The sequence below is a fragment of the Chiloscyllium plagiosum genome, chromosome 5, assembly GCF_004010195.1.
Source record: "Chiloscyllium plagiosum isolate BGI_BamShark_2017 chromosome 5, ASM401019v2, whole genome shotgun sequence".
Lineage (NCBI taxonomy): Eukaryota > Metazoa > Chordata > Chondrichthyes > Orectolobiformes > Hemiscylliidae > Chiloscyllium > Chiloscyllium plagiosum.
In genome coordinates, this window is record NC_057714.1 from 87,395,888 (window position 1) to 87,405,121 (window position 9,234).

Below are 9,234 nucleotides of genomic sequence, written 5' to 3' on the forward strand. Positions count from 1 at the left end.
ACAAAGAGACCTTGGAGTGCAGGTTCATAGCTCCTTGAAAGTGGAGTCGTAGGTAGATAGGATAGTGAAGAAGGCTTTTGGCTTGCTTTCATTTATTGGTCAGAGTATTGAGTACAGGAGTTGGGAGATCATGTTGCGGCTATACAGGACATTGGTTAGGCCACTGTTGGAATATTGCGTGCAATTCTGGTCTCCTTCCTTTCGGGAAGATGTTGTGAAACTTGAAAGGGTTCAGAAAAGATTTACAAGGACGTTGCCAGGGTTGGAGGATTTGAGCTCTAGGGAGAGACTGAATAGGCTGGGGCTGTTTTCCCTGGAGCATCGGAGGCTGAGGGGTGACTTTATAGAGGTTTACAAAATTATGAGGGGCAGGAAAGGGTAAATAGACAAAGTCTTTTCCCTGGGGTTGGGGAGTCCAGAACTAGAGGGCATAGATTTAGGGTGAGAGGGAAAATATATAAAAGAGACCTAAGGGGCAACTTTTTTCACGCAGAGGGTGGTACGTGTATGGAATGAGCTGCCAGAGGAAGTGGTGGAGGCTGCTTTAATTGCAATATTTAAAAGGATTTGGATGGGTATATGAATAGGAAGGGTTTGGAGGGATATGGGCTGGGTGCTGGCAGGTGGGACTAGATTGAGTTAAGATATCTGGTCGGTATGGACTGGTTGGACTGAAGGATCTGTTTCCATGCTGTACATCTCTAGGATTCTATGACTGTATGAACAAAGGGTATGAATCACAAATTGCAAACTATGAAGCAACAACCCCTAAATGACTAATCTATTTTGAAAAATACCATGACAGTCCTTTAAGTTAGTCACCTTATCAGAGAATTATCAAGATTTTCTCAATAAAACATCAATTAAGTTTCAGGTATTTCATTAAGCTTGCACACGTTCATTATTTTGTGCGTTTTAATGACCTGTTGAATATTTTATCATATAATTTTCTGACGTCTCTCAGCAAATTGCAGGGCAGGCTCGATTGCCTGCTCTTTTTTTAGGAAGTTCTTATGAAATAAATAAAAGACCTATTCAAACATAGCAGCAAATGCTGGCCTTCACAACAACACCCACAGTCCATTGAAGTATGAAATACGGAGATACGGAGTGGGCAGATAGAAAAGGATGCATGAAAAAGTTCAACAAACTTCAGCAGCCCTGGAACCTGGCAGAGAAAAAAAATGTTGCTCTCAAGGATACGGACCACAGAACTCTTCTACTAAACTTTGCAATGATAGAAACTTTAACACACCAATTCCGTATTGTCAAAACTCCCTATTGAAAAGCAAGTGTGAGTTTTAGGTAAGGTATGAAGTTGTTAAAAGTAATAAGTGAGGTCAGAACAGTGTAGAGCACCTATGTGAAAGATAAGATGGTGTTCCTCATGTTAAAACTTTATCACAGCACTGCAGATGAAAGTTTCCGTGCTGTACATCTCTTTGACTCTATGACTCTAAAATCATCAATTACTGATGATTGTGCAACTTCATTCACAACTCTTCAGGTCGTGATGCAGTTCAAATGCAGGAAGATGTGGAACATACCCAGGTTTAGCTTGATGATGGGAAAGTAACATTCACTCCATATGTGCCAGACAAAGATCAACTTCAACTGAAAAGAATCTCATCATTTTCCCATGATATTCAAGGGCATGACTATCATTGACTACCAACATACTGGGGGTTACCAATGACCAGACACCAAACTGGACTAGCTACATAAATACTAAGGCTATGAAAGTAAACTGGGAATTCTGAGGGGGGAACTCACCTGCTGATTCCCCTATTAAAACATGCTGAACATTTACAAACCACAAGACATGCGTGCAATTGAATATTCTCCATGTCTTAATAAGTGCAACTCTAACAATACAGAGGCTTGACATGCTCCAGAATAAAGCAGCTTGCTTGATGGTGGTAAAAAGGCCAAATCAATATTTACTCCCTTCGTTTCTGATATACAGTGGCAACAGCGTGTACCACATACAAGGTGCACCACAGCAACTCTGTGAGACTGAAGTATCTGACAGCACCTTCTAAATGTGCAATCTCTGCCACCTAGAAGGACAATGGTATCACATGTCTGGGAACAGTAACACCTGCAAGTGCCCTTCCAAGTCATATACTATCCTAACTTTGAACTATAGCATCACTCCTTCATTGTCCTAAGATCAAAATAATAATATCCTTTTGGTTTTTTTCAGACATTAGCACTGTTTGACAGTATATGTAAAGGGACAATGTTTACAAGCAGCCAACATACTCGGTGAATGGCCAGTTGTGTAGTCAATCATTTTGCATTTATACAAATTATAGATCTAAATGCATTATGAAAATTGTGGGTTTATTTTTTATTAAGATTCTTCAAACTTCTGAGTGATATCTGGGGAAACCTCGGACTTAGCACCAAACACACAAACATCCAACAGAAAACGTTTGCTACTTTTAAAGGTAAGTTCTTACCAGTTTCACTTCTTGCTTTATTTGATAATGACGCCAAATCATTCTTTCTGTAACAAGCTTCTCAGACCTAAGAAAATTCAAAAAATTGTTTGGGTCAAATTTCTTAGTTACTTTCTCCTTTTTGACTAATGTTATGTTGTTAATTTTCACATATTATTGAATATACCTCAGAAACTCACCCATTTTTGGTTACCTGTTCAGCTATACTTAGCGATTTTTGAATGCTAAACTCGACATTCTCTCCTCAATCAGTTTGAAAGTCCCCCCCTTTGAGAATGGCCAGCCAGTCCAATAAGTCAGCAGCTCTGCAGTCCCAGCAGCACCATCGAAAGCAGTGGCCATGAGCAGCACTACAGGTCTAAATGGCACCGTCCCTGGACACAGATAAAAGGCTGAATTCTCTTGACAGGGTGGGGAGGGAACATCGAGTCTGGAGGATTGGGAAGAAAGGGGCTGGGATTCCTTATGGCTCGCCAGGCAAGGAACAAACATCAAAGGGTGTGATGGGGCCTCAACTGGTAACACCCTATGGCTTGCCTACACTGCATGAAATTATGGATGGGTGAAAGTGGGCAGACGTCAGCTGTTGACTTTTAGACACTCCTGTCCCTGGAAGGGACATACATATAATTTGTTTAACTAAGTGCAATTTATAGATATGTCAAAGACAACCTAAAACAGAATGTGCCTCGATTTATCGATGTCAGTTGAATCCTAAACTCTACAAGTACATATGTGTTGTGTCAGCTATTCTAAAATTATTGTGCTTTCACAAGTATTAAAGAGCCTCAGTGAAACATCATCTGCCCAATGTTTCTATTTGTCTAACACCTGGTATAGGATATTTGGCCTATTTTGAATGAGCTGGCCTTAACCAGGGAGAATGGAAAAAGCTGTAAATGCATTCAATTTTTTTTTGGGTGAGGGAAGGCCAAAAAGTCAGTTTGTCTTTCCATTTTTAACCACTTCCATGATGGCCTCTGATGGAAATTTGTGTGCATGGCTATCAGATGAGAGAAAGCTTGGACTTCGCAGCAAATTTTGAAAACACCCATGAAGAAATAGTCACTGGAGACCTAGCAGCACCTTTGGAGCAATACTCTCAAATCTGACTCAGTCGCCTCAGGAAATAAAATTGGATAAACATTAAACAAACAAACAATGTTGGCTAATGTGGTGCAAAGGTAATGTCCCTATCTCCAGTCAGATGATCCAGGTTGGAGTCTCTCGTGCCCCTGACATGTCTCATAAAATATTCGAACAGGTTGATTTATAGGTCCTCTGGTATAGTGATAGTGTCCCTACCTCAGGACCAGGTGACCTCGGTTCAAATCCTACCGCTTGATAAGAAAATAAATACCTACACACAAATTGGAAAACAATAAACTCCAAAAACGTATATTAAAAGGCAGTTGATGGAAGAGCTGCTATCAGGGTGTCATATTTTTGATTATGAGGAAATAAATTATTTAAAGAAAAGTACATGCTAGCCTAGTATGTCTTTCATATTCCTTATGGCTCGCCATAATGATTGGAAATTCATCAGCAAATACCATTTAGGGTGAATAGGGAGTCTGGTTATATTCATTTTATTCCATCCTTATGAATAAAGTTTATGTTGACAGTCTCTGATAAATAATTCAAAGCTCTCTACTATTATTACAGAAATTGTTGAAACACATTTTTCTCAAAGGACTAAAATCTCAACAAACTTGTGCAGTAAACTACGTAAACTGATTCAACATTTCATTTGCATATTGTTTTTTTAGACACTTAAAGCTCTGAATTCCCACAGCAGACTGATTTGAACACTTTGTATAACTCACAATAGTCAGATAGTGCTATGGTACTGACAGGATGAACCAAATTAATTATACTCCACACAGGATTGATGGAACTGAAGTATTAATAGAGCCGACTTTTTATGAAGAATGGGCGAAAGTGAAGACTGCAGATGCTAGAGATTAGAGTCGAGAGTGTGGTGCTGGAAAAGCACAACAAGGCAGGTAGCATCGGAGGAGCAGGAGAATCGATGTCTTGGGCAAAAGCCCTTCATCACGAACTTTTATGCAGAATGCTAACTTACCACTGTGCAAATACAATGGGGTAGAGGCATGCAGAATTTTGTGCTGCTGGTCAGCATGTTGGTTCGCCAATTCTGCCTTGTTCAGGGTCATTTTCCCTGGGCAGGATGGGGTTGGGTATCAGAGCTTCAAGCAGCAGATAGCCAATGCACACAGTTAAAGGACACGAAGCCAATTGCCAAAGGCCAATTAGGATTTTCCAGTCAAGAAGTAGGTCATCAAAGGCAGTAGGAGACAGAACAGTTGCTTGGAAGTGACCTCCTGCTGACAGACTATGATGATGGGTGGCGATGCATCCTCCACAGTGGACATCCAGATGCTGAGGTCTTTTTTCAAGATTTCAGATTGAATCCATTTTTGAATCCTGCCAAGACAGCACATAGTAGATTTTTTTTTCAATAAAAATCAGAATAAAGGTTGCTGCACCTTTAGGAAAGATATCTGCTGTCCTTCCCTGGTCTGGCCCACATGTGACTCCAGACTCATAGCAACATGGTTGATTCTTATCTAGCCTCTAAGCAATCACGGACAGATACTGAATGCTGGTCCAGCCAGTGATGCTGACATCTCATGGATGCATCTGCCAGGGTATCCTACTACTGCTTCCAAACTAAAGCACTCCTAATGGCCCTTCCTTATCAACAGCATGTTAACCATCCTTAATTGGGCAGTGCAGCAAACTTGCCATCAGGGCACTATTTGGAAATCACAGGTGGTTAATTTCTCCAAACAGTGTGGGCTTCTGACTGCCATTTGAGATTGATAGCAGTGTCCTGAAGTCTGCATGGAAAATCCTCCTACATGTTTTAAGCCACTATGAGGTATTTTAATTACCAAGCAGCTGACCACTGATATAGGTGAGAAACTCTGCTCCACATTGGTATAATATTAGTTGTATCAGCTTTTAACTAAGCTGACAGGAAGATGTGTCTTCGATGGAGATGGGGATGGCTGTGATCTCAGCAAGAGTAGCAGCAATACATTATTCTTCCAAACTGCCCACCCGCTTCCACGGAGTACACCTGAAAGGCATGATTTGCCCATATGGTGTTAGAATGATATGGATTTATTTGACTGCTGTCTTGTTCAGATGGACAACAGGGATGCCCAGTGAAAGACACTGGGAAAATTGGTGAAGGAGTGTGAACAATGCACTAAGGCATCCCTCTCTACATTTAACTCCACCATATTTTCATGGCCATAGGGATTAAAATCTCCTCCGGTATATTTTTATCAATTACTTAATTGTATTCAGAGTGGGCCCTAGGGAAGCAATAGCCTAGTGGTATTATTGAAGAAGGGCCTATGCCCGAAACGTCGATTCTCCTGTTCCCTGGATGCTGCCTGACCTGCTGCGCTTTTCCAGCAACACATTTTCAGCTCTGATCTCCAGCATCTGCAGACTTCACTTTCTCCCCTAGTGGTATTATTGCTCCATTATTAGTCACAGAATGAGGAAATGGTCTGGGGACCTGGGTTCAAATACTGCTACAGCTGATGGTGGAATTTGAATTTGAATTCAATAAAATTTCTATTAAAAGACTATCTAGAATTAAGAGTCTAATGATGACCACAGAACCATTGTCGATTGTAGAAAAACCCCATCCGGTTCACTAATGTTCTTTCTAAATCAAAATCTGACGTCCTTATCTGATCTGGCCTACTTTGACTGCAGTCTCTCAGCAATGTGGTAGATTCTTAACTGCCCTCTGGTCAATTAGGGATGGGCAAAAAATGCAACTATTTTCTATGTTTCTATTCCTGGTAACATCTTGGTCAATCTCTTCTAAACCCTCTCCAGCTCAATAATATCCGTCCTAAAACAGAAAGACCAGAACTGGACATAGTACTCCTGAAGACACCTCAACATAACATCTCAACTGATATATTCAAAGGTCTGAGCAATGAAGGCAAGCATGCTAAATGCCTTCTTAACCACCCTATCAATATGTGATGCAATCTTCAAAGAATTATGTATTTGAACCCCTGGGTCTCTCTGTTCTACAACACTGCCCAAGGCCTGACTTTAAATTGTATAAAATTAGAGTGATACTGGAAAAGCACAGCAGGTCAGGCAGCATCCAAGGAGCAGGAACATCAATGTATCAGGCAAAAGCCCTTCATCAGGAAAAGGGCCTTTTGCACAAAATGTCAATTTTCCTGCTCCTCGGGTGCTGCCTGACCTGCTGTGCTTTTCCAGCACCATTCTAATCTTGACTCTAATCTCCAGCATCTGCAGTACCCACCTCCACCTTTTAATTGTACAAGTCTTGTCTTTGTTGCTTTACTAAAATGTAATACCTCGCATTTATCCAAATTAAGTTCCATCTGCTGCTCTTTAGCCCATTGACCCAATTGATCAAGATCTCTTTGTAAAGTGAGATAATCTTTTTCACTGTCCAATATACCACCAATCTTGGTGTCACCTGCAAACTTACTCACCATTCTTTCTATATTCTTCTCTAATCATTTGTATAAATGACAATCAAAAGTGGACCCAGCACCAATCCCTGTGGAACACTGCTGGTCACAGATCTCCAGTCCGAAAAACAATCCTCCGAAATCACTCTCTGTCGCCTGTCATTAAGACAACTTTGCAAGCTTATCCTGAATCCCGTGTGATCTAACTTTACTAATTAGTCTATCATGTGGAACCTGGTCAAAGGCTTTACTAAAGTCCAAGTAAACAATGTCAATCTTCTTGGTTACTTCTTCAAAAAACTCAATCAAGTTTGTGAAACACAATTTCCCTCGCACAAAATCATGCTTACTATCCTTAATCATCCCTTGCCTCTCCAAATGCATATAAATCCTATCTTTCAGAATCACTTTCAACAACTTACCCACCACTGAAGTCAGACACAAGGCTATAATTCCCAGGCTTCTGCTTACATCCCTTGGTAAACAAAGGCACTCTCTAGTCATTCAGCATCTGTCATATTTATAGATGATACAAATATTTCTTTAAGGGGCACCACAATTTCCTCCTTAAAATCCCACAAAGCTCTGGGATATATCAATTCAGGTCCTGGAGGTTTACCCACGTTGATATTTTTTAAGAACTCAAGCACTTCCTCCTCTATAACTTGAACTTTTTTCAAAAAAATCAATATTTCTTTCCCTGAGTTCTTTTGCCTTCATTTCTTTCTCCACAGTAAAAGCTAATGCAAAATATTCATTTAATATCTCTCTCATCTCCTGATTTTCAATACAAAGACCACCTCTTAGACCATTCAGGAGCCCTGCTCTCTCTCTCTCTCGTTGTTCTCTTGCTCTTAATGTACTGAAAGAATTTCTTTGGATTATTCTGAACTTTATTTGCCAAGGCTATCTCATATTCTTTCTTCACCTTCTTGATCTCCTTCTTAAAAATACCCCTACTGTCTTTATACTGTTCAAGAAATTCATTTGAACTCAGTTGTTTAAATTAATATAGGATTCTTTTTTATTCTTGACTAGAACCTTGATTATAACGGCTGCAGAAAGGAAGTTTGAGGGGGATCTGCCTCTGGAGGTAGTATGGGCTGAAGTCAGAAATAGGAAAGGTGCAGTCACCTTGTTGGGTGTTTACTATAGGCCCCCCAATAGCAGCAGAGATGTGGAGAAACAGATGGGGAAACAGATTTTGGAAAGGTGCAGAAGCCACAGGGTCGTAATCATGGGCGACTTCAACTTCCCAAATATTGATTGGAAGCTCTTTAGATCAAGTAGATTGGATGGGGCGGTGTTTGTGCAGTGTGTCCAGGAAGCTTTTCTAACGCAGTATGTAGATTGTCCAACCAGAGGGGAGGCCATATTGGATTTGGTACTCGGTAATGAACCGGGACAAGTGATGGGCTTGTTAGTGGGTGAAAATTTTGGTGATGGTGACCACAATTCTGTGACTTTCACCTTGGTGATGGAGAGAGATAGGTGCGCACAACAAGGTAGATTTTATAATTGGGGGAAGGGAAATTACGATGCTGTAAGGCAGGATTAGAGGAGCATACGTTGGGAGCTTAGGCTGTCAGGGAAGGATGTGGTGAAAATGTGGAACTTTTTCAAAGAGCAGATACGACGTGGCCATGATATGTATGTACCTATCAGGCAGGAAAGAAATGGTCGTGTGAGGGAACCTTGGTTGACGAGAGACGTTGAATGTCTAGTAAAGAGGAAGAAGGAGGCTTACATAAGGTGAGGAAACAGGATTCAGACAGAGCAGTGGAGGGATACAGGATAGCCAGAAGGGACCTGAAGAAAGGGATTAGGAGAGCTAAGAGAGGGCATGAAAAATCGTTGGCAGATAGGATCAAGGATAACCCCAAGGCATTTTATGCGTATGTGAGAAACCTGAGAATGACGAGAACGAGGGCAGGTCCGATCAAGGACAGTAGTGGGAGACTGTGTATTGAGTCGGAAGAGATAGGAGAGGTCTTGAACAAGTACTTCTCTTCAGTATTTACGAACGAGAGGGACCGTATTGTAGAAGAGGAGAGTGTGAAATGGACTGGTAAGCCAGAAGAGATACCTGTTAGGAAGGAAGATGTGTTGGACATTTTGAACAACGTGAGGTTAGACAAGTCCCCCGGGCCTGACGGGATATATCCTAGGATTATGTGGGAAGCAAGAGAGGAAAGTGCAGTACCGTTGGCAATGATCTTCTCGTCTTCACTGGCAACGGGAGTGGTACCAGGGGACTGGAGAGT

At 41.2% G+C, this 9,234-nt stretch overlaps 1 long non-coding RNA gene across 2 annotated transcripts in view; it reads right to left on the reverse strand.

The window, feature by feature from the left end:
* Window positions 1-9,234, reverse strand: part of LOC122550074 — a 64,910-nt gene that overhangs the window by 43,925 nt on the left and 11,751 nt on the right. For both annotated transcript variants that reach the window (XR_006311736.1, XR_006311737.1), the window contains exon 2: window positions 2,466-2,532. This is a non-coding gene — a long non-coding RNA (uncharacterized LOC122550074). The remainder of the gene's footprint in view (window positions 1-2,465; window positions 2,533-9,234) is intronic.